The 23,099-nt window shown below is 41.8% G+C and overlaps 1 pseudogene; it reads left to right on the top strand.

The window, feature by feature from the left end:
• The first annotated feature begins 913 nt into the window (after window positions 1–913).
• On the top strand, window positions 914–22,764 carry LOC126590886 (palmitoyl-monogalactosyldiacylglycerol delta-7 desaturase, chloroplastic-like; annotated as a pseudogene).
• The last annotated feature ends 335 nt before the right edge of the window (window positions 22,765–23,099 follow it).

Here is a 23,099-nt window from a genome sequence, read left to right on the forward strand (position 1 = left end):
AGTCCAAAACGGCTCCAGTTTGCTCCATTTTGCCATTTATTGTCATATTTACCAAATGGATCTTCAATAATACGAAAATAACTTAAATTACTACAATAAATAGAAATTAACTAAATAAATGCAAAAATAAGATAACAAAGTCGCATAAATATGCTCCTATCAGTTGTTTGTTTACTGTATGAATGGTGAAATGGGGAGAGAGAGAGAGAGAGAGAGAGAGAGAGAGAGAGAGAGAAGGAAGCAAGAGAGAGAAGTGTGGAAATACACTAAAGATAAATGGTATTTTTGTAAACTTACACTTCATAGAAGAAAAGTGTTGTCTCGATATGAAATTAAGAAGTGGAAGCATACTCAATGTGTAATTTTTTCTAAATTTTTGTCATTTTCATTGAGTTTGAGATTCAAGCATTTTGCATTAAATAAAAGGAAAACTAATAAAAATGGCTTGAAAACTTTGAATTTTAACGATAAGGACAAAATAAAGGATAAAGTGAATAGTACCAGAATTGACTTTTTAGTGTAAAAATGTAGTTTTTGGTTAAAGTGAACCAAAACGGAAACTTTTCGTTAAAGTTGCCTTAAATAAAGTTATTAAGTTATTTTTTTGTTAAGAAAAGTTTAGAGAAACCTTTTTATTAAAGCTTCCTAATAATGAGTGGTACATAAATTACCTACCACGCCAATTATTTACCATGCCAATCGCGACAAAGCAGTGCGATATTAAATTGCTTCTCTATATATCTAATGGCTCGCGGACCAACATTTTCCGAACCCATAAGCATTTTCATTCAACGTTCTCTGGATCGAGTAGTAGTGAGATATCAGCTTCTAGCGAGCTTGGTTTTGTTAGTGCAGATACCAGTCATAGAAATAGCAGGAGTGACTAGTGAGAGAGTCTGCTATTATATACCATATGGGGCGTTGGGTGAAGATTGTGATGATGCCCGTGGAGAGTTCTTGGGGAGAAAATGGAATTTACAGGACCTAGTCATAGCGAGTACCCTTTCGTCTATGCACTTTCATTCTTTATTTGCACCCTGTTATTTTGCTTGGGGTGCATTTTGGGTCGCCTTTGCACTCCATATGTTAACCAGTTTAGGAGTCACTCTGTCATTCCATAGAAATCTTTCACACAAGATTTTCAGGCTTCCGAAATGGCTCGAATACTTATTTGCCTACGTTGCAGTTCTATCACTTCAGGTACATAATATATGTGTGCGTCGTGAGCAACGTTTTGTTACATTTTAGCATCATTCTGTGCTTGAATAGTAGTTTTTTTTTTTCTTGCAATATTATTAGGGAAAATGATTGAGTTTGGTGTGTTGCACATATTTGCAGGGTAGCCCAATAGAATGGGTGAGCTCACACCGTCACCACCACCAGTTTACCGATACACCGAAAGATGTTCATAGCCCCATTCAAGGTTTTTGGTTTAGTCACATTGGATGGATCATCGATAGCGGTTCTCGGTTTGGAAAGATAGCAACAACATACACAACTATATATACACATATCCTACAAGCATATGTCGTCGAACTATTAAATTAACATTGGAAATTTTGCAGTACGGGGGAGTAAAGAACGTTCAAGATTTGAAAAGGCAGGCCTTCTATAAGTCTCTTCACCATACTTATGTTATACATTCAGTTGTTCTACCTGGAAGTTTATTATATGCCTTTGGCGGCCTTCCCTTCCTGGTTTGGGGACTGGTGAGATTATTAATTGCTTCCTCCTAAGTTCAGCTTTTTATCCCCAAAAGAAATTTGTTTACATTATTGTCACAAGGCCTTATACATAAATTCCAATTCAAATCAATGAAAAAATTGCACAGTTTCTATGTGGTCATATATAAACCTCACTTGCAAAAAATTAGTGTCTTGGTCAAAAAGTTCATTTCATAGACCTCACTTGCAACTTTTGGATGGAGTTTAAACTTGAGATTTTAACTAAAATTCGGGCTTTATAGATGCTTTTTCCATTTCTTCTTCTTCTTTAATTTCTTTTTCTTCTTCATGAATGATGTAGTCCAAGTGCCCGACCCTAAAAATTTTCAGCCTAGCAAAGTGTTTGGGTCCAAAACGATGTTTTGGGCCGAAGGTAACAAATGGGCCAAGACTCTTGATCCATTGGTAGCAAGGGGGATCATGGGCCGGCTAGGTACTAGGGCTTGTCTAGTTGTTTGTCGATCGAGTCCCTTTGTGAGAATGATTGATTTGGATAAAGATGAAGGATGAATCCTTAAACCCTCAGAAATGTTAAAGCTGTTGATGCACAAAATTAGTGAGGACTTTGGTACAACAAAAAATGTTAAGTTTGTAATCTTCACTAGATTGCTCCGGTCACTGGTGTGAATAAGTATGTAAATAGATAGGGACAGGGAAGCAAACAGAAGATGTACGTGGTTCACCCAGATTGGCTACGTCCACGGAGAAGAGGAGTTCTCATTAATTGTGAAGGATTTACACAAGTACATAGGTTCAAGCTCTCCTTTAATGAGTACTAGTGAATGATTTAGTACAAATGACATTAGGAAATATTGTGAGAGAATGATCTCTATTTATAGAAGAGAGTTTCTAGTTTCATTCTGACATTGACACGTGTCGTGTTGTGATTGGCTTCTGATGTCGACACGTGTCGCGCTGTGATTGGCCTCCTGGTTGGAGAGAAACTCTTCTGGGTCCATGACGGTATAACATTGACCGGTGCTCAGTAGTTTCGGGATTGATCAAGTATGGTACAAACAAAAGCTAAAGGCACTAAAGAACACGGAAAGAATCGGGTTCGTTGTGGAGATGTGTACAAAGTCCTAATTATAGTAGGATTGGCCGAGTCTTATTTAGATCAGGATGAGGAGTCTTACTCCGAGTAAGGTTCTAACTCGGTCGGAAGTAGGTTCGCTCCTATAAATACAGAGGATGAACACACATTCAGGGGTTCGAAATTCAACACATAAATTGCCCTACGCAAACTCTCGCTCTACGCGAAACCTCTCAACAACCTTGAGATTTTTTATTTTATTTTCCGCCAACATATCTTTAGTTTGGATAAACAGCACTGTGAAAGGAACCGGTGAACATCTTCAGTTTGGATAAACAGCACTGCGTCGAGGCCGACTGGTTATCTATCCAAGTATCGGCTGTGAAGGATTTTTGAATCCTTATTGGTAGAGGTCATCTCATTAGCCTTCTTGGTGAAGTGAGGTGTTACAAATTATTGGGCTCGGCACATTGAACGCCAAGTTGTTTATGATTGGTTATTCACAAGTAGGGTTTAGAGTTCGGCATTCTGACGGCCGAACCACGTTTACCATCAAGACATATATTTCCTTTGAGTACTTGTGTCCGTATAGTTTGGAGCCGGTTCGGCATGCTTATACTCTCACGAATATAATCACCGTGACCGAACTCGGTGCTAACGATTCGTGAACTTCGCAAAACTAGCAGCCTTATCTTCAGGCTCTAGAACCCGAAAGCCGAGATGTGTTCCTTCCTCGGCCGTAGTCGCAAGATTGAGAAGTTAATAGCCCGCTCAATGCAACATCAACATATTTTACTCCTTGGCCGAGCTCGGCTAACGGGTTGGCACGCCCGCATACAACCGAAGGACGTAGTTAGCTCATTAGTTATTATGCTTGCGTGCCACGTAGGCTTGGTAGTTTTTAGGGTCAACATTTTGGCACGCCCTGTGGGACCGAGTGCTAAAACTACGAAGTTCATGACCATCGAAACACGATCGATTAAAAAGAAAACAATCATGGGAAAGTCAATGATTGATCTGCCAGTTCAGAGTCCTGGACAAGAAGTGTCACATGCACGAAATCATCTTGTTGCTGTGACACCTGAGATTGCAAGTGTGACACACCGAGAAAATGAAGTTTGTCTCGGTACTCAGCATCGGAACACAGAAGTCACCAATAGAACCGTAGGTGTTTTCATTGAAATGATAATGGAGGACTGCGACGAAGATGGTGGTGAAGGCTCTGACCCTCTGACTAGATCGTTTCTTCGAAGACAACTTGATGAGCAATCTTGGCAGGTTGAACAAACAGTTATCCAAAAAATGAACAGTTTGCTCGAGGTAAGACGAAGTAATGGTGATACGCACACCAAATTGCTCGAATTATTAGTTAGCAGAGCCTTCGAATGGGGCCTGCTAATCAGTCCCGCCAGCTTCCACTCAAAAGTAATCCACTATAGGCTGAAACAGAATCTACTCGGCTCAAAACGATTGACTTGGAAAAAAAGAGGAGGATCAAGCAGTAGATCAGATGGATCCAACCAGAGAGTGGAAACAACATCGGTCGATATGATCGAGGTCCAAAGAATGATCGATTCGACCTTGAAAAAGGGGTCGAAGTTCCTGAAATTCATCCATCCATACCCAGCTTATGTAGAAAAGTTCGAATATCCTAAAGGCTTCAAGATCCTAGATTTCAACCTTTTTGTTGGAGAATCATCTCTGTCCTCGTTAGAACATGTGGCCCGGTTCATTACGTAATGCAGAGATGTTAATAGTGACTTCCATAAACTGCGACTATTCAACTTTTCGTTGATGGGCTCGGCATTCACATGGTGCATCGACCTCCCACCTAATTCCAACCAAAGTTGGGAGGAATTGGTCGAGAAATTCCACGAGCAATTCTATTGGCCGGGGATGGAAATGTCAGTTTCTTCATTGGCTAGGATGGCTCAAGCATCTGATGAGTCACCAATGGATTACCTTACAAAGTTTAAATCGGCCAAGAATTGGTGCCGAGTCCCTCTACCCGAAGTCAAATTTGTTAGGCTTGCTTTGAATGTGCTACAAAAAGAAATTCCTGAGGGCAAACTTCCGAGATATGTACGAACTGGTCCAACACATCGAGCAATATGATTATTTTCTCCGAGAGGAAAAGATCTCGAATTCCCCATCCTAGGGAACAATTTACAAAAATCCCACAATGAGCTACACATCAGCCGAAGGAGAGGATCAGCAATATGTCAGTGTGGACGCGGCCGAAATAGTGTTAGATAAACCGTACGTTTGCAAGGCATTGGCTCACATTAACTTCAAAGATGCTAAAACCTACTCGGTTTCTGAAGAGACGGTTAAAACATTAAAGGTTTACACTTTCGATATTACCAAGGTCGATGCAATCTTCGACCAATTGCTGATGGCAAAGATCATCAAAGTTCGGCCAGAACACAACATTCCTAAGGCCGAAGAGTTGAAGGGAAAGATGAATTGCAAATACCATAATTCGAATAAGCATACCACAAACAACTGCGTTGTGTTTCGTGATGCTATTCAAAGTTGGATCGATAAAGGCAAGCTAAAATTTCCTGAGAAAAAGATGACTGTCGACGTTGATCCTTTTTCCTTCGGCGACAGTTGGCATGCTAGATGCTCATTTGTCCAAAAACAAAGGGAAAGGGAAGGCTGAGTTTGTTCGAACATAACACGTCCCAAAGCAGAACTCTCAGCCGCGACTCAAGATTGATCTATTTTCAAACGAGCCACCTACAGAGTTTTCGGGACCAGCCATAGTCGAATCCATGTCAAACACCAGTGCAGATGAAGCTGAGAGACCGATGGTTTTGTGTAGCAGTTGTAAAGCATGCATCATCCTAACTGAGCCAAAGGAGAAACTACCTCAGGCTCCGACACCACGACAACCATCCAAGGTCGCGGTAACACCTTCAAATGAACTCGGTGGAGGCCAGTGCCAGAAGGTGTTGGATAGGCTCGGCCCTCAAACACGAATAGACGACCCCACTTCAACTAGACGGCGTCTTGATTTTGACACGCCATTTTATAATGAGGATTATTACTCACGTAACTTCAGCAGCTCAAGTTCATTGGCGAATCAGAAAACCTTCAGGCCACCTGAGCCACGCGACCAACGTTGGTATAGTTACAATTCTCCAACTGGCATGTATACTGCATTATCCAAATCTCATAAACATCGACGCCAACGGATAGACTACATGGCTCGACGACAGGCAGTACAAGCCACTTCGACTACCAAATGGCAGCTGAAAGAAACAGCAGGAAACGAAAATGATCAACAAACCCCAGCAATCATGGCCGAACTAGTTCTAGGGAAAAAGGTAATTGATCGTCGCTTTGAAGCCACCATTGAAGAATCAGATAAGCACATCAAACTCCTCTTTCGGCCCAATGAGATAAAAGCTCATTTTGAGCATTTCAGACAAGAAGCCGAAAGCAAGCTTCCCCCTTTTGGAGTACATGCAAGAATTTCACAAAACACATTCTACTAATGACTTGTACGGCCTACGCAAGGCGGCGCAAGAAGCCCTCGACCTGGCACTCACTTGCCTTAATGCTAAACAGATTATTCAGAAAACTACCAACCCAACAATGAAGGCCAGGTTCTAGCACATATGTGAAGCTCGGGTCCTTGGCTTCGAGGTCGACCCGTACACGGACATAGACACCACCGAGCTCCATTTCTCTTTCGAAGACCTTCAGTACTTATAACATCATTTCGAAGTCTTCTTAGCCGTATCTCTTTTCAGCCTTACAGTCGACAAGAAAGATTGTGTGGCGCGTTTGGATGCCTACTGATGCGAAAATTAACTTAACACTCAAATTAAACCCTCTTGTTGTCAAATTGTAATATAAATGCAAGTAGGGAGCGTTCTAAACCAGGGATTATGAGGGCTTGCTAAAACCTCTAAACTGACTTAAAAACATATAAACAGAGTTAAAAACACTAAACTAGACTCAAAGAACTTAAAACAAACTCAAAGGACTCAAAACAAGCTAAAAACGCTCAAATCTGCCTAAAAACACAAACTAGGCAGATTTGGACTCTAACACACTTTTGGGACACCTAAAAACACAAATCAAAACAGATTTTGACTAATAAAACACTTTAAAATAAAGGGGGCTTTAGTTTTGACGAATTTGAAAACAAAACAAGTAAATTAAAGAACTAATGAAATCTGCACGAATTTGAGTAAATTGAATGGATGGAAGGCTAGCTAGAAGGTTCTTCTCCACATATGACATACTTGCACATAAACCAATTTTCAGTTGTTCTTTTGATCAATCATGAAACTCAACACCCCAGGTTAATTAAGTCCGCTTAAATTAACCTTCAAGTTCTCCTTAAGTTATTGAATTGGATGGGAAAACGCATACAACAATTCCAGCATTCTTTAAAAGTTCTTTACGTAAACAGCACAATAAAGATACAATCAAAGATCATTAAGCATTATGAAAACTATAAGTATTGACGAGGCATTTGTTACTATGATGAGCATGAAACTCCTGCCAAGAATTTATTTAACGCGATCGTTTATAAGCGACTTCCACTACTTGTGAATATAAGTTTGTAACTATTAGGTGAAACTCCCTTATACTCTAGCATCATATTCATGCATGCAAACTAAGTGTGCACTCTTAATAAACATACACGAATAAGTTATTAATCAAGCAGTTAAACAAATCGAATTCACAACTTATGAAATCACAACTGAAAGTAATCAAATCATATTGCAAGCATGAACATGGTTTCGAATTCCCCCTAGCTAAGGGGGGTTTAGTTCCTCATACTCCAAAGCAAAGATAAACAAATTTAGACATTGAAAACAAAAGAATGAAAACACCTAAAAACGCTCCAACAATCCAACTTGAATGGCAAGCACGTCCAAGGGTCCTTCTTCTTCTCTTTGTTGCGGCACAAGGTGTGGTTTGATGGATGAGTGGTAAATTATGGTGGTGGATGGATATAGTTGAGTTATGGTGAATGGTGGATGGGTGGATTGTGTTCTCCTTTTGGTTGGATGAGTGTCACGGCAAGGGAATGCCAAGAAACAAGCTAACTAAGTTGCATAAATATGCTCCAATCACCTACTTAGACACAAGGGACGCCCGAATCACCTATAAAGAACGAGCCCATAAAGCACTACAAAGACAAAACCAAGCCCTAGCAACGACCGAGCTCGAAGATGATAGCCAGAATGAAACAGGTTCAGTCAACACACCACAAGAACAGGTACCCAATGAGGCGAGAGATGATCAGGTCGAGGAAGCTCCAAAACATGATACCGTACTTGATAACCCAACAGATGACGACCAAGACCCGATGGGCCTTTCAGTCCTCGACAATATGGAAATCAGCATGGTCCATGTCCTACCTGCTGAATTTCAACCAACTACACCCCAACCAAATTCCTTGGATGGGGATGCAGTTGCCGAGGAAGCAACACAAGTTGATTTCATCGCTACCGAAGAAGATAAGCAAGCGAGTAAAGCTGACAAACTTGAAACAGCTCTGGCCATACTGTTTCCCTCTTTTCTTTGGTTAATCTTCAACATTTAAAGCCGTTATGTCACGGCTCACATCGAAGGTTATCCAATCTTCAAAATCTTTGTCAATTGTGGGGCTACGATCAATATCATGCCAGTATCCGTCATAAAGGCACTACGATGGTCCAACAACAAACTCATACCATCATGAATAACCATGAGTAACTTCGTCGGTGAAAAGTCTCAGACCAAATGAATGCTTCCTTTGGAGGTAAGCGTTACAGGTCGCAATCACATGACCGCATTCTTTATCGTCGACTTCAAGATCGAGTATAATGCATTGCTCGGTCAGGATTGGCAAACAAACTGCATTCCCTCTTCACTATATTAGGTTCTTATTTTTTGGGACGGTAAATCTGTTATGGTGTTTCCTGCCGACAATCAACCTTTTGAAGCCAATATGATTCAAGCATGGTATTACGATGATTATGTCGGCTATATTACCCTACAAGGTTTGAACGAGGAAGGACGACCAACTCGAATTTTGATACAGAAAGTAATCAAAGTAGGTGCCGAGACTATCCATCAAGATTCGGCAAACCTTGGATTGGCCGATCTGATCGTAGATACTGATATCAGAAGATCGCCAGGATAAATGACGGGCTGCGGTTTCATCTACCATGGAACAACTGCTGGCCCATTAGTATGTTATCTCCAAAAAACCAAATTCGAGTGTCAACTTAGTCGAATATTTGGCTGAAGGAGACAACGGCCCAGTGCTTTCACTAGATAAAGTTCAGGCTGCACCAGCCGAGCTCGAGGATACTTAACCTCAAGTCAATGATCCTTTAGAGGAAATAAATGTTGGAATGGCCGAAGACCCACGACCCTTGTTCATTAGTACTTTGTTACCTCAACATGTAAAAACTGAGCTTTGTAATTTGCTTAAAGAATTTAAGGATTGTTTTGCTTGGAGTTACCATGAGATGCCTGGATTGGATTGAACGCTAGTTAAACATGAATTACGAATCAAACCTAGGTGCAAACCATTCCACCAACCACCTCGACGATTCTCCACCGAAGTACAACTCAGCATAAAGGATGAACTCGTTCGAATTTTAAAAGCTGGGTTTATTCGGATAGCTCGATACGTCGAATGGTTGGCGAACATCATTCCAGTATTAAAGAAAAGTGGTGTCCTACGTATCTGTATTGATTTTCACAATTTGAATCTGGCAACTCCCAAAGATGAATATCCAATGCCAATTTCAGATTTGTTAATCAATGCAGCAGCAAACCATGAGATATTATCCTTTATGGATGGACATGCTAGTTATAACCATATTTTCATCGCCGAGGCCGATGTCCATCAGATCGCTTTTTGTTGTCCGGGGGCACTCGGCACATACGAATGGGTCGCCATGCCATTCGGCCTCAAGAACGCTGGCGCCACATACTAACGAGCCATGAATACTATATTCCATGATTTTATTGGTACCACCATCAAAGTCTACATTGAAGATGTTATAATCAAATCAGAGCGTCCGCAGACATATCTAGATGATCTCCGCCAGGCTTTCCTGCGTATGCGTCAACACAACCTTAAAATGAATCCGGCCAAATGTGCTTTCAGCGTACCAGCCGGTAATTTTTTAGGATTCCTTGTACATCATCATGGCATTGAGGTGGACAAGAATAAGGCACGAGCAATCATCAACGCTCCACCCTCGACTACCAAGAAACAACTACAGTCGTTGCTCAGCAAGATTAACTTTCTCCGCCGATTCATTGCCAATTCAGCGGGAAAAATGAAAGCCTTCTCCACCCCCTGACATCTTCGAATGGCGTGCCAAACATCAAGAGGCGTTCACACAAATTAAGGTCTCATTCACAACTCTACCCATCCTGGTCTCACCACGACTTGGCAGACCTCTCAAGCTATACATCTTCGCGATCGATGAGTCCATCGGATGCCTTCTGGCACAAGACAATAATGCTGGGCGTGAACAGGCCATTTTTTATCTCAGCCGAAATCTCAACCCACCAGAGATTAATTTATTTTGCCATCGAGAAGCTTTGCCTCGCCTTATTTTTCGCCCCATCCAAACTCAAGCCTTACATGCTTTCGTCGGTCACTCTGGTCATCGCCCAGACCGATGTCATTCGTTACATGCTCACTCGATCGATAGTAAAAGGCCGAATTGGAAAATCGACAATGGCGCTGTCCGAATTCAATTTGCAGTAGGTGCCCCATAAAGCTGTTAAAGGCCAACCGTAGGCCGATTTCTTGGCCCAACATCCCTCACCATATGATTTTGGGGGCAATGACATGGACATCGACATGGTACAAACATGTGACAATTACTGGACAATGTACTTTGATAGCTATAGTACTTCCATCTCGGCTGGCGTTGTGATCGTTATTCAATCCCCCAATCACAGCCGCTGATATTTTTCACTTAAGCTCGAGTTCGAGTGCAAGAATAATCAGGCCGAATATGAAGCCCTCATCATCGGCCTTGGTGTCCTTCACAATTTGCGAGCAACTCGAGTCCTTATTCTCGGTGATTCCAAACTTATGATTAACCAACTTAATGGGACTTTTCGTTGCGTGAGTTGTACTCTGGCGCCATATCACATGGTTTTCAGCTATTTGGCCGAGTCTTTCAACGGCATTACCTTCAAACACATTTCATGGGTTTGAAACATTGACGCCGACGAATTAGCTCAAATAGCCTCCGGAGCACAACTTCTGGGGGGCAAACTAGGCCGAGAAATACCTGTGACCCGAGTGATTGAACAAAGTACTTTGTTCAGTGCTAAGGTTCATGTTCATGCGCCCACCATCAGGGATTTGCTTGGGTACCTGCACCAAAGAAGGGAACCACCTATCAACTTTAATGGGAATTGGATTTGGACTAGGTGCCTTACCTTGGTGTTGTGATGAAGTGGCAGCAACATGAACTTTTTTCCTCATGGTGTTCTTGGCCACATTGGGTATCTTAAGGGCAGTGGCCGTGGGGTCCTTATGCTCTACTCCAATTCCCTCGTCTTGCATGGCTCTTGATGCAACCTTTGTGTTAGGGGCTGAATGGTCTGCCCCTATCTTTTCTATTGTATCAATAACACAACAAGAACGAACAACGTTAGGAGTCTCAATGGATTCAGAAATTTTAAAGCAAATCATATCACCACCAAATGCCATAGTTACTTCTCCTTTGGCTACATCAATCTTGGTTTGAGCCGTTTTCATGAAAGGTCGGCCTAGCAAGATTGGCAATGATGGAGCATGGCTCGAATCCTCCATTTCTAAGACATAAAAATCTGCAGGAAAGATAAGATGATTGACCTGCACTAAAACATCCTCAAGGACTCCCTTGGGATAAGCGTTAGAACGATCCACCAATTGAATTATAACACCATCTTGTTTTAACTCACCAAGGTTCATTGATGCATAAATGGAATATGGCATAATATTTATGGATGCACCTAAGTCTAACATGGCAGATTTGAACCTAGTATTACCAATGACACAAGGAATGGTGAAACTACCCGGATCTTTGCATTTAGGAGGTAGTTTACGTTGTATCATGGCAGACACATTCTCACTTACCTGTACCACTTCTTTCTCCCAAAAACGCTTCTTTGTCGTACAAAGCTTCTTCAAACACTTGGCGTACTTCGGGATTTGCTTGATTGCATCCAAGAGAGGTATGTTAACTTGAACCTTCCTAAATGTCTCTAGAACATCTTTTTCCTCCTCTTCATTCTTGAATTGCAAAAATCTGCTAGGAAAGGGCACATTGGGTGGAATAATGTTAGAATTAACCAAACTTGGACTCATCTTACCTAGGGTGGACGGATTGGATGGCTTAGGGGCCATGGGTGCTTGCGGCAAAGGTGGTGCTACCTTTGCCGTGAGTGGACTTGGTGTCTCCTCTTCATCGAGTTGTATCTTCTCATCTTCCTTGTTTCTCACCTCTTTTCCACTTCGTAGTGTGATAGCCTTTGCAGATTCGAAACCACCCTTGGGATTGACCACCGTAGTGCTTGGTAACTTACCATTTTCACGGAATTGTCCCAAAAATTCAGCCATTTGGCCCATTTGCTTCTTTAGCTCATTAACCTCCTTTGCTTGGTTCTGCATTCCCTGCGCCATTGTGGTTAGTAACTGATATGTTTTATCATCATTCATAGACGTACCTGGGTTGGTTTGGGATGATTGTGCCTGAGGAGGTGGTTGTGGTGCCATTGGCCTTGGAAAGAAACCCGGGGGTTGTCGGAATCCACTTTGTTGGCCATATTGTGGTGCATCTCTCCATCTGAAATTGGGGTGGTCACACCATCCTGGATTGTATGTATTGGAGAAAGGATCCCCCCTTGGTTGGTTTTGATTCCCATAACCCACAACATTGGCCGATTCCCACCCTCCATTCTCAATTAATTGAGGGCATTGATCAGATTGGTGTCCTTGAATGGAGCATACACCACAAATTGTAGCTCCTTGCGTTTTGGGGCCTTCAACCAACTGCGATAACATAGACGTAAGGTTAGCCATTTGGGATTGTAACTCAGAAATAGAATTTACCTCATTTACATGATGTGGCCGTGGGGTGTCTCTTTGCCCAACACCTTCATATTGTTGTGCATTGAGTGCTCGATTAGCAATGAGAGTTTTGGCATCCCTAGGTGTCTTGTCCACTAGAGCTCCTCCCGCGGATGCATCCAACATTTGCCGTTCAAGTGGTAAAAGACCTTCGTAAAAGTATTGAAGAAGTAGCTCCTCCTTCATCTGATGTTGTGGACAAGAAGCAACAAGTGATTTAAATCGTTCATAATAAGATGGAAAAGATTCACCTGAGCTTTGCTGAATTCCACTAATCTTCTTGCGAAGAAGAATGACTCGTGATGTCGGAAAGAACTTCTCTAAGAAAGCTCGTTGCATACTCTCCCACGATGTGACAGTTCCGGGAACCAACTCATACAACCAATCCTTGGCCTTTTCCAACAAAGAAAAGGGAAAAGCCTTCATCTTCAATATGTTTCCGTCTACGTTCACCGGTGTCATACTCGAGCATACTACTTCGAACTCCTTTAAATGCTTATTGGGGTCCTCCATTGATAACCCATGGAACTTGGGTATATGATGTAGCAAACTTGACTTCAACTCAAATTCATCGGTCTTCTCAGGGGCTGCCCTAGGGTATTGGATGCAAAGAGGGGCTGCATTGGCCAAACCCGAGGCAGAAAGCTCCTTGATGGTTCGATTGTCGGCTGCCATGGTTGGTACTTCCTCTTCAAACCTTGTCGTGGCCTCCTCTTCAACCTCAACTTCTTGCTCTTCAAATTCAAGTTCGGGACTAAGAGGATTAGACTTGTGCAATTTCTTTTTCCTTCTCAACGTCCTCTCGAAATCACCGTCAAAGTCGAAGATATGCTCACGAACAGGTTGTGAGCTACGGGTCATAAACTAGTACCTGCACACAAGAGCAAACAAGGTTAGTAACCACCTTAATAGACTCGGCACAAGTAAGGAAATAAGGTGCCTATACACGGCACAAAGACAAAACACACACACACAGTGCAAAATTCAAAAACAAAACAGAATTGAAACAATTTAAACAAGACTCAAGACAAGGGATTAGCAACTTTGCTAATCCCCGACAACGGCGCCAAAATTTGATGTGAAAATTATGTTGACACACAAATTAAACCCTATTTGTGACAATTGTAGTAATGATGTAAGTAGGGATCGTTCTAACCGGGGATTAACTAGGGGCACTAATCACTTGAAAACTGAATTAGAAACGCAAAAACAAAGTTTAAAACACTAGATTAGACTCAAAGAATGCAAAACTAACGTTTAAAATACTAAAACAAACCAAAAACTCAAAACAGCAACTAAAAGACTCAAAACTGCCTTAAAAACACTTTCTGGGCAGTTTTGAACACAAAGCACCAAATTGGACGAATTTGGGTTTTAACTTGTACCAAAACACTTAAAAACTTAAACCAACACACTTTCTAACTAATCTAGGACTTCAAAATAAATGGGGATTTGATTTGGACGAAAATAAACTAAATGGACAGATTGTAAAGAAAACAGATTGTAAGACAAAATTGTGATGAATCAATGGATGATGGAATAGCTAAGGGGTTCTTCTCCACACATGAAATATATGCAATCTAAATCGATTTCCAGTTATCAATTTAACAAGTTATGAACCTCGACACTCCAAGTTAATTAGGTCCGCTTAAATTAACCTTCAGATTTCCCTAGAATCATTGAATTGGATGAATATGCATCGCAAACAAATTATTCCTAACAAGTTCTCTATATGAACAGCATGATAAAGATACAAGTTAGAATCATTACGTTCTTTGGAAATCATAAGCATCAACAAGGCATTCGTAACTATGAAAAGCATGATACTCTTGCCAGGAATCTACTTAACACGATCGTGACTAGCGACCTTCACTACTTGCGAATATAAATTCATAACGATTAGGTGAAACAAACTTATATCCTAGCACCAAATTCAAGCATGCAAATTAAGCGTGCACTCTCAATCAACATACAAAAATAAGTTCTAAATCAAACGGTTAAGCGAATTGTATTCACGACTTATGCAACGATAACTGGAAGTAATCAACTTATTTCACATATATAATCATGGTTTTGAATCCACCCTTAGCCAAAACGAATTTAGCCAATCATACTTAAAGCAAAACAAAGATTACATGAATTAGACATTGAAATATAAGATAGAAAACACCTAAAATCGTTCAACAACTCAGATTGAAAAGCCAAACAATTGTAGAGAATCTGTCCCCTTTGTTGCTTGCGGCAGATTGTATGGTGATGCTTCTTGGATTGTTTTGATGACGTAGAATGGAATTTGGGGGGTGTAGAGGCACGGCAAGGGTTGTAGGATGAGTGTGGATGAGTGGTGGATGGATGGAAGATGGTGGAAAGCTCGGCAAGAATGGTGGGAAGGTGCGGTAGATTATAGAACTAGGGTTTCTGGAATTTTGAATGAATGTAGCAGGTTTGGGATGGTTTTGGATGAGGTTGAATGGTGGAAAAGTGTCTAGGATGGGTGTATGGCACGGCTATGGGGGTTTGGGGTCAGAAACTATGGAGTTTTGTGAAGGATAGGTGCGGTTAGGGATGGTGGATGAATTCTGGCGTGAATGGAGTTGTATGGGTGTGTGTGGAATGTTTTGTGGCTGCAACAAGAAGGTTTATTTAAAGGAAAACAGAAATTAAAACCCTAGGTTGATTAGGAAATCAGAAATTAAGTCTAAGGATTCTAGAATTAGGAAATAAATCAGAAAATTAAAGGAAAGGGCAAGGGAAATTCGGCTAGGGTTTAAAACACAAAAGGAAGGTGTTTTAAAGCATAAAAACAGGAAATAAGGAAGAGGAAATGCAAAGGGGGGTGCGGCAAGGGTTCAAAAGGGTTCTAGGCTTTTGTTTTGTGTCCTAGAATGCTTAGAAAGTCTTCATAATTGCTGGAACTTTTAGGGACAATTAGGAAAAATCAAACCAAAGTAGGAAACCTTGGCTTAACTTTCCTACTTCAAGTAGGAATCCTTGTTGGAGGAGGAATCCTTGTTCTTCTAGGAATCCTCATGTGATTAGGAATCCATCTTCAATTAGGAATCCTTCGTCGATTAGGAATCCTTCGTCGATTAGGAATCCTCCATCATGTAAGCACTTTCCTACTTCAACTAGGAAACCTAGTTCAAGTAGGAATCATCATCTTCAAGTCTTCAAATTCGTCCAAACCTTGGCTCCAATTATGTGATAATCATTCCAAGCCCAATTTTGCTCCAAAAAGCTCCAAAATGCATCTTCTTGCATCCTTTGGCCTTAAAACCTGAAAACACATAAAACTAGCTTAAAAGACTACTTTAACTAAGAAAACACCATGGAAATGCATAAGAACTAGCTAACTAAGGCGCATAAATATGCTCCTATCAGCAAGTAATAAGGTTTTAATCGGTATTCTCGAGAAAATGGTAAAAGAAAGGCCTGGTATGTGGCATTTAAAGTTAAATGAAGCATTATGGGCTTATCGAACTTCACCCCGATCGGCCACTGGAACGAATCCATACGTGTTAACCTATGGCCACAATGCTATGTTACCAGTTGAGCTAAGTATAAACTCGTTGCGAGTGATTGAACAAAGTAGTTTGTTCAGTGCTAAGTACAGTCAAGCCATGCGACGAGAGTTAGAACATTTGGAAGAAAATTGGCTTGACGCTTATAATTTATTGGTGGCACAGAAAAAAATTGCCGAGCGAGCTTATAATCAACGAGTCAGACAAAAAACATTCGAAGAGGGCGAGTTAGTTTGTCACACTATGCTGCCCATAGGAATTAAAGATCCCAGGTTCCGCAAATGGTTGCCGAATTGGGAAGGACCATTCATTGTTCACAAAGTTCTCGGCAATGGGGCAATACCACCTCAAGGATCGAATTAGTTTAATTCATAAGTTGCCAATCAACGGGAAATTTTTAAAGAAATATTATCCAGTCACTTGGGAAATGCAAGAATAAAAGATCATTTCATTGATTTTGCAAAGAAACGTACAAGTGAAGTTACAAAAGATTCCAAAAGACCAAAATCCTAAAAGGTCGAAGAAAGGAAGGCTTCAAGAACGACCTTCAGTTCCAACCACCTTACTTCACCCACAGTGACTTCGACTTGCCTTGTCCTTCTATTAAACTGAAGTTACTGGATGTGCCTTGCGCCAGCCGTGAAGTCTGTTCACCAAGCCTTATTTGCTTCAAAATTCTTTTCAAGGTCCGAAGCAATGACCAACCTTTGTCGTTGAAGTTCGGCAATTTGACGTTGCAGCTCAGCAATTTGATGATCAAAGTTGGCCAACTGCATTTTCTTTGCTTTAATGGCCTCAACCTCCGACCGACTGGCTTCATGAGTGGTCTTGGCAGCCTTTAAGTGGTCTTCAGCCTGGATAGCCCGTTCAAAAGTAATAAAGAACTACTGAGTCCGCTCTAGGATATCGGACATGTGGACGACATTATTGGTACTCAGCAGTCCACCAGCTGCAAGAGCGTTAAGGCACTCTCCTACGGAGTCGAGGCCTTTGCATTGAAGGATTTGTGAAGCAGAGATAGATAAAAGTTCTTGCAACTTGGCGAGGGCATTGGATTCGACCTCGGTTGGCGAAGGCTCGGCCAACGTAGTAGATGATCCTGCTACTCCAGCAATATTCGAAAGAAGAACGTCGAGCTCGACTTCCCATGAAAGCTGCACATGAAAAGGTTTTAGGTGAAAATAAAATCGTAAAGAATATAACTGAGAGAATTTACTTTAGACTTACCGGGAAGAGACTTCGACCATGTCCTCTAGTTCATTGCTTGAACCTAGAGAGCTTAATGGCTGAGCCTAGTATTTAAGACTGTTTCTCAATTCACGTGGCCGATAAAGGTTATGTATGTTCGACGGCCACTGAGGTGGCCAGGAAATATAGATAACACCCTTTGGCGCATAGAATTGTCGGTGAAATGAATAATCAGGCACCTGACATTTAATATTATTCTCGGTTCAAACTTGTTGTAGTAAAATCAACGAAAGAAAATGATCGAGCCTTACAAAAGCTGAAGTAACTTCTTGAGGATGAATGTCAAGGTCTTGATCCTGCGGATAGATTAGTGTCTTCGCCGTCGCTTCAGGCTCGACAAGGGGCCCTTTTCCACGGTCAGCTACATGAGGATCAACCTGGTCAGTCGTCTCAACCACGGGTGGAGGATTGTTGGTAGGAAGTCTAGTTGGTCAAGGGCGACTCGTCAGTGGGGTTTCTTCGTTGTCGACGTCTTGAAATAAGAGTTGTTAGTATTCAGAATCTAATCGAAAAGAAAAGGACGCCAACAATGTAATCATACCTCCCCATAATGACTATTGGTTTGGGTTTTGGATCAGGAGGGAGATTTTTCTCGGCTAAGGTGGCCACTTCCTCTAAGACAGAAGCAACGGTCGATTTTGTTATTGCAGGTTCCTTGACCACCGGGTTATTGGTTGGTTCGACCACGACTTGTCGAACAGGTCAAACCTCAGGTGCTCAATAAGTGGGAGGGTTTGGTTGAGTGTTCATCGAGGCTTGAGCAACATAAGCACGATGAGACTCAGCAGTTGCTCATGTGGTTTGGCTGGAGATGACATGAATTTCCCGTTCCCCTTTTTTCTCCAATTGCTTGACACGTTTTTTAGGACGGGGAGCATTGCCAGTCGTTATAGCCTCTGGGCAAGACCGTTTACCCTGCAAGGTCAGTGAAACGGTTGCGGTATTCTTTAGCAAAGGAGCAGGTTTTTTCTTGGGCACAACCGCGGCTGCCACGTCCGTATAAATGCCTAAAAAAGTTAAAATCAAATCAGAAGGAAGTTTGAACAAACAACCAAAGGATAACGATAAACAAAGATAAATACCTTGAGCCGTCTCTTTGGATTTGGGGCAAGGGCTTTCTTTGGGCAGTCGCTAAAAGCTTTTTTTATGGCCTTCTTGATTGATATATGAAAGAAGTCCTGAGTGTATGTTTCCCACCAATCAACGAAGGTGGCGGTGCTAAGGGTTTCAAGCACGTTAGGCCGGAGACGGAATTTTTGGCACCTTTCTTGAAATTTACGAACTGTCTCCCTGCATTCTCTCTTCGAAGAACCAGAGAAACATCATCGGCATAGGAGGGAGCGAGAAGTGAGTAGAAGCACTGGGCAACCTTGGAGGTAGCCGAGTTGCCGAGCAGTGAAATAAAGATGGTATACTTCCCAACTCGCTAGAGGGGCATCGCAGCCGAAGGGAAGGTCGCATGTTAACATGAACGACCCCCAGTTTTGACAAAGATTAGCATCTTCAACTTCACTCCATGTTGATGATGGAAGCTTGATGGAAGGGGGATACTCTTGATGACAACATATCAGAAACTCGTCATTAAAGAGGTCTTCTAGGCTGAAAAAGTATTTGAAGACTTCTTCGGCTTAGTAAGAGGCACCTGTCGAGACGTTAACAGAGGACCGAGCGCCTCGGTGGGTTGGAAGCTGGGGATCTTTGGTCGAAGAGTTGCAAAATAGACCTGCAGCCAAAGTTGGAAAACCCAAAGCGGACCATTCTGGTGCAGATCAATTTTGTTGGCAAAAATGGCCAAACTGAGGGCCAAGGTGTGACCACTTGCTAGGGCTTCGACAACCGGCATATTCTCAACCAAGCACTTATTCGATTTGGTACAACAAATAAATTTGTTGTACTAGTAGAATAGGAAGGCTTCGTGCTCCCCTTTATGAATGTTTTCTTTTCCTCGGCCAGCGAAAAAGAGGATGAAAATTTTGTAGTTGAAGAAAATCTTATGTAGTTTTTTTAATCTCTTCTCTTAAGGGTTCTTGACCCTCTTTACTCAGCACTTCAACAACCCACTCGTCAAATAGAGCGTTGAGGTCGAGGATAGACGGATGCTTAGAGAGGTCAGAATGAGAGGTTCCAAGGATAGATAAGAAGTCAAGGATGTGGGGTCGATAAAGCCGAGATGAAGGACCATGGTGTTGGTGGCGCAGCACCAAAAGCACAAAGCTGCCACAAGAAGTTCTCTATCCATGACGATTTCCACGGTCGAGAGTTTAATGACATCATAGATGCCAATAGTCTTCCATTATTGGCCGAAGATTTTTTCCATCCGTTCGAACCAAGCTACCCAAGCTGTGGTGGTTAAAGGCCATGCTCCTTGGGGTTTGGTCAGGTCCCACTTCAACCAATCGAACCCTTGCAACAAGGGTGTCAGGCAACGATCCTTGAGGAGAGTGGTGATGGATGATGGTACGACATCCTTGAAAAAAGGTCCCAAGATCTGGTGGGAGGCGGTTAAATCACCTTCGAAACGTAAAGTTTTGATGGCGCTTCGATCGATGAAGCCTTGGCATTTGTTACATTCGTCGGAAAGCTTGGAAATGAAGGAAGCCATTGATGAGGAATCGAATAATTTCTAGGTTAAGAGTTTTCTGGGTTTTCTGGGAACTCAAGAGCCAAAAGCAAGAGGGGTTCATGAATTAGTAAAGCGTAGAGTTTGAACGAAGAAGAGATGGGTATTTATAGGGGTTTTGGGTTGAAAACCCAACAGTTTAAAGTTTCGAATAAAGGATAAGACTAGTCATATAGTTTAACAATCATTATAGAGATTCGAGAAACCCATATGAAGAGGCCAAGAAATTCGCAGATCAAGGCTATACGATGACATATGACGGCGGATTCAATGATGAAGAGACGTTTGATTATGTGCATGACTCAAACAAACTGAGAAATTCACGAATTGAGGTTGCATGATGGCATGTTGCGGCAAGTTTAATTATGAAGAGACGTTCGTGTATCTGCACGTCTCAAAAAGACTATAATTTCGCAAATCAAAGTTGTAATGATGGTGTGTGGAAGGCTAGGTGTTTTAGTGTCAGGTAAGGACAAGCATGTTAGAAAGATGCCACATGGCAGGGTGTCTGACAAAATTAAGATCGTGCAATCGTGCTTCATAAATGCGCCGGATAGATGGAATATTCGAGTTTTTTTTTTTTTTTTAAATATACCCTGGTTTGGTTTCACTTCTTCAAGGTCGAAATTCGGCTAAGGAATTCTAAGCCGAAGACCTCAGAAACGAGGGGGCAATGTTTGCGTCCAAAATGATGTTTTGGGCCGAAGGTAACAAATGGGCCGAGACTTTTGATCCAGTGGTAGCAAGGGGGATCATGGGCCGGTTGGGTACTGGGGGTTGTCTAGTTGTTTGTCGATCAAGTCCCTTTGTGAGAATGATTGATTTGGATAAAGATGAAGAATGAATCCTTAAACCCCAGGAGTGTTAAAGTTAAAGGCACTAAGGAACACGGAAAGAATCTGGTTCGTTGTGGAGATGTGTTCAAAGTCCAAAGTAAAGTAGGATTGGCCGAGTTTTAGTTAGATCAGGATGAGGAGTCTTAGTGTGGGTAAGGTTCTAACTCGGCCAGAAGTAGGTTCGCTCCTACAAATACAGAGGATGAACACACATTCAGGGGCTCGAAATTCAACACACAAACTGTCTTGCACAAACTCTCGCTATACGCGAAACCTCTCAACAACCTTGAGATTTTTTTATTTTCTTTTCCGCCAACACATCTTCAATTTGGATAAACATCAATGTGAAGGCAACCGGTGAACATCTTCAGTTTGGATAAACAACACTGCCGCCGTAGAATTAGCCGACTGTGAAGTACCTTCAGTTTGGATAAACAGCACTGCGTTGAGGTTGACTGGTTATCTATCCAAGTCTTGATCGAGAAGGATTTTCGAATCCTTGTTGGTAGAGGTCACCTCATTAGCCTTCTCGGTGAAGTGAGGTGTTACAAATTACTGGGCTCAGCACATTGAATGCCGAGTTATTTATGATTGGTTATTCACAAGTACGATTTAGAGTTCGGCATTCTGACGACTGAACCACGTTTACCATCAAGACATATATTTCCTTTGAGTACTTGTGTCCGTATAGTTTGAAACCGGTTCGGCGTGCTTATACTCTCACTAATATAATCACCATGACCGAACTCGGTGCGAACGATTCGTGAACTTCGCAAAACTAGCAGCCTTGTCTTCAGGCTTTAGAACCCAAAGGCCAAGACGCGTTCCTTCCTCGGCCGCAGTCGCAAGATTGAGAAGTCAGCAGCGTGCTCAATGCAACATCAACATATTTTACTCCTCGACCGAGTTCGGCCGACAGGTTGGCACGCCCGCATACAACCGAATGACGTAGTTAGCTCATTAGTTACTCGGTCTGCGTGCCACGTAGGCTTGGTAGTTTTTAGGGTCAACACAAAAATAAACAGCAAGATCATTGTATTATGAAACTTATGTCCCTTTTGTGATTGTAGGGAGTGAGGATAGTAACTATTCTGCACGTAACTTTGCTAGTAATTTCTGCCGGCCACATGTGGGGTAAACAAGTATACAACACCGGGGATTTGTCCAGGAACAATTGGTATAAATTTTCACTTTATTTGCTTCCCTCTCGTACTACCACATATATATAAGTACTCTTTGATAAATTTGGAAGTTAATTACATGTTTTTATTTAATTTTAACTGTTTTAGGTGGTTGGCAATGGTTACACTTGGCGAAGGGTGGCACAACAATCACCATGCATTCGACTACTCAGCACGACATGGTTTGGAATGGTGGCAGATTGACTTAACTTGGTATGTAATCAAAGTTTTACAAGCAATTGGATGGGCAACAGATGTGAAAACTCCAACTGAGTCCCAGAAGCAAAGAAAGGTGTTCAATGGTGAAATGGTGCCAACAGATGTGAACCTCAACCTCCGACTGAGTCCCAGAAGCTTGTGTCGTAATGTAGCTCCGCCTACTGGTTGCCCATGTCCCTTGCTCCGCCCACCGTTTGCAAGTGGTTTTTTAGTTTTGTTTTTCGTCCAAGTAGTTTTGTTTCCAATTGTGGTAATACAATATTAATATATTTCTATCTGTTCGTAATTGTAATCGTTTTCGGGAAATGATGACTGATTAATGAAATATAGTTGAGTTTTCTCTATATTAACCTACAAAAGGTTTTAGATGCTGAAAGATTGTATCGATAAGGATTCATGGCGAATCTCAATATAGGTGACTAATCCTGAGGGTATGATTCTTACCCCACACTACTGTACTTTACTTATGCTCTGATGTCGCGTGTGAAATTGGTTCATTCCCACTCAAAGCGCACTCTTGTATTTAAGCACTTTTAAGTTTAAATTTATTTACATTTTCCACATCACTAAACTTTATGGTTTTGTCACCTTCCAGGTGTCGGCCAGCACAGC

The sequence above is a fragment of the Malus sylvestris genome, chromosome 11 (assembly GCF_916048215.2).
Source record: "Malus sylvestris chromosome 11, drMalSylv7.2, whole genome shotgun sequence".
Classification (NCBI taxonomy): Eukaryota; Viridiplantae; Streptophyta; class Magnoliopsida; order Rosales; family Rosaceae; genus Malus; species Malus sylvestris.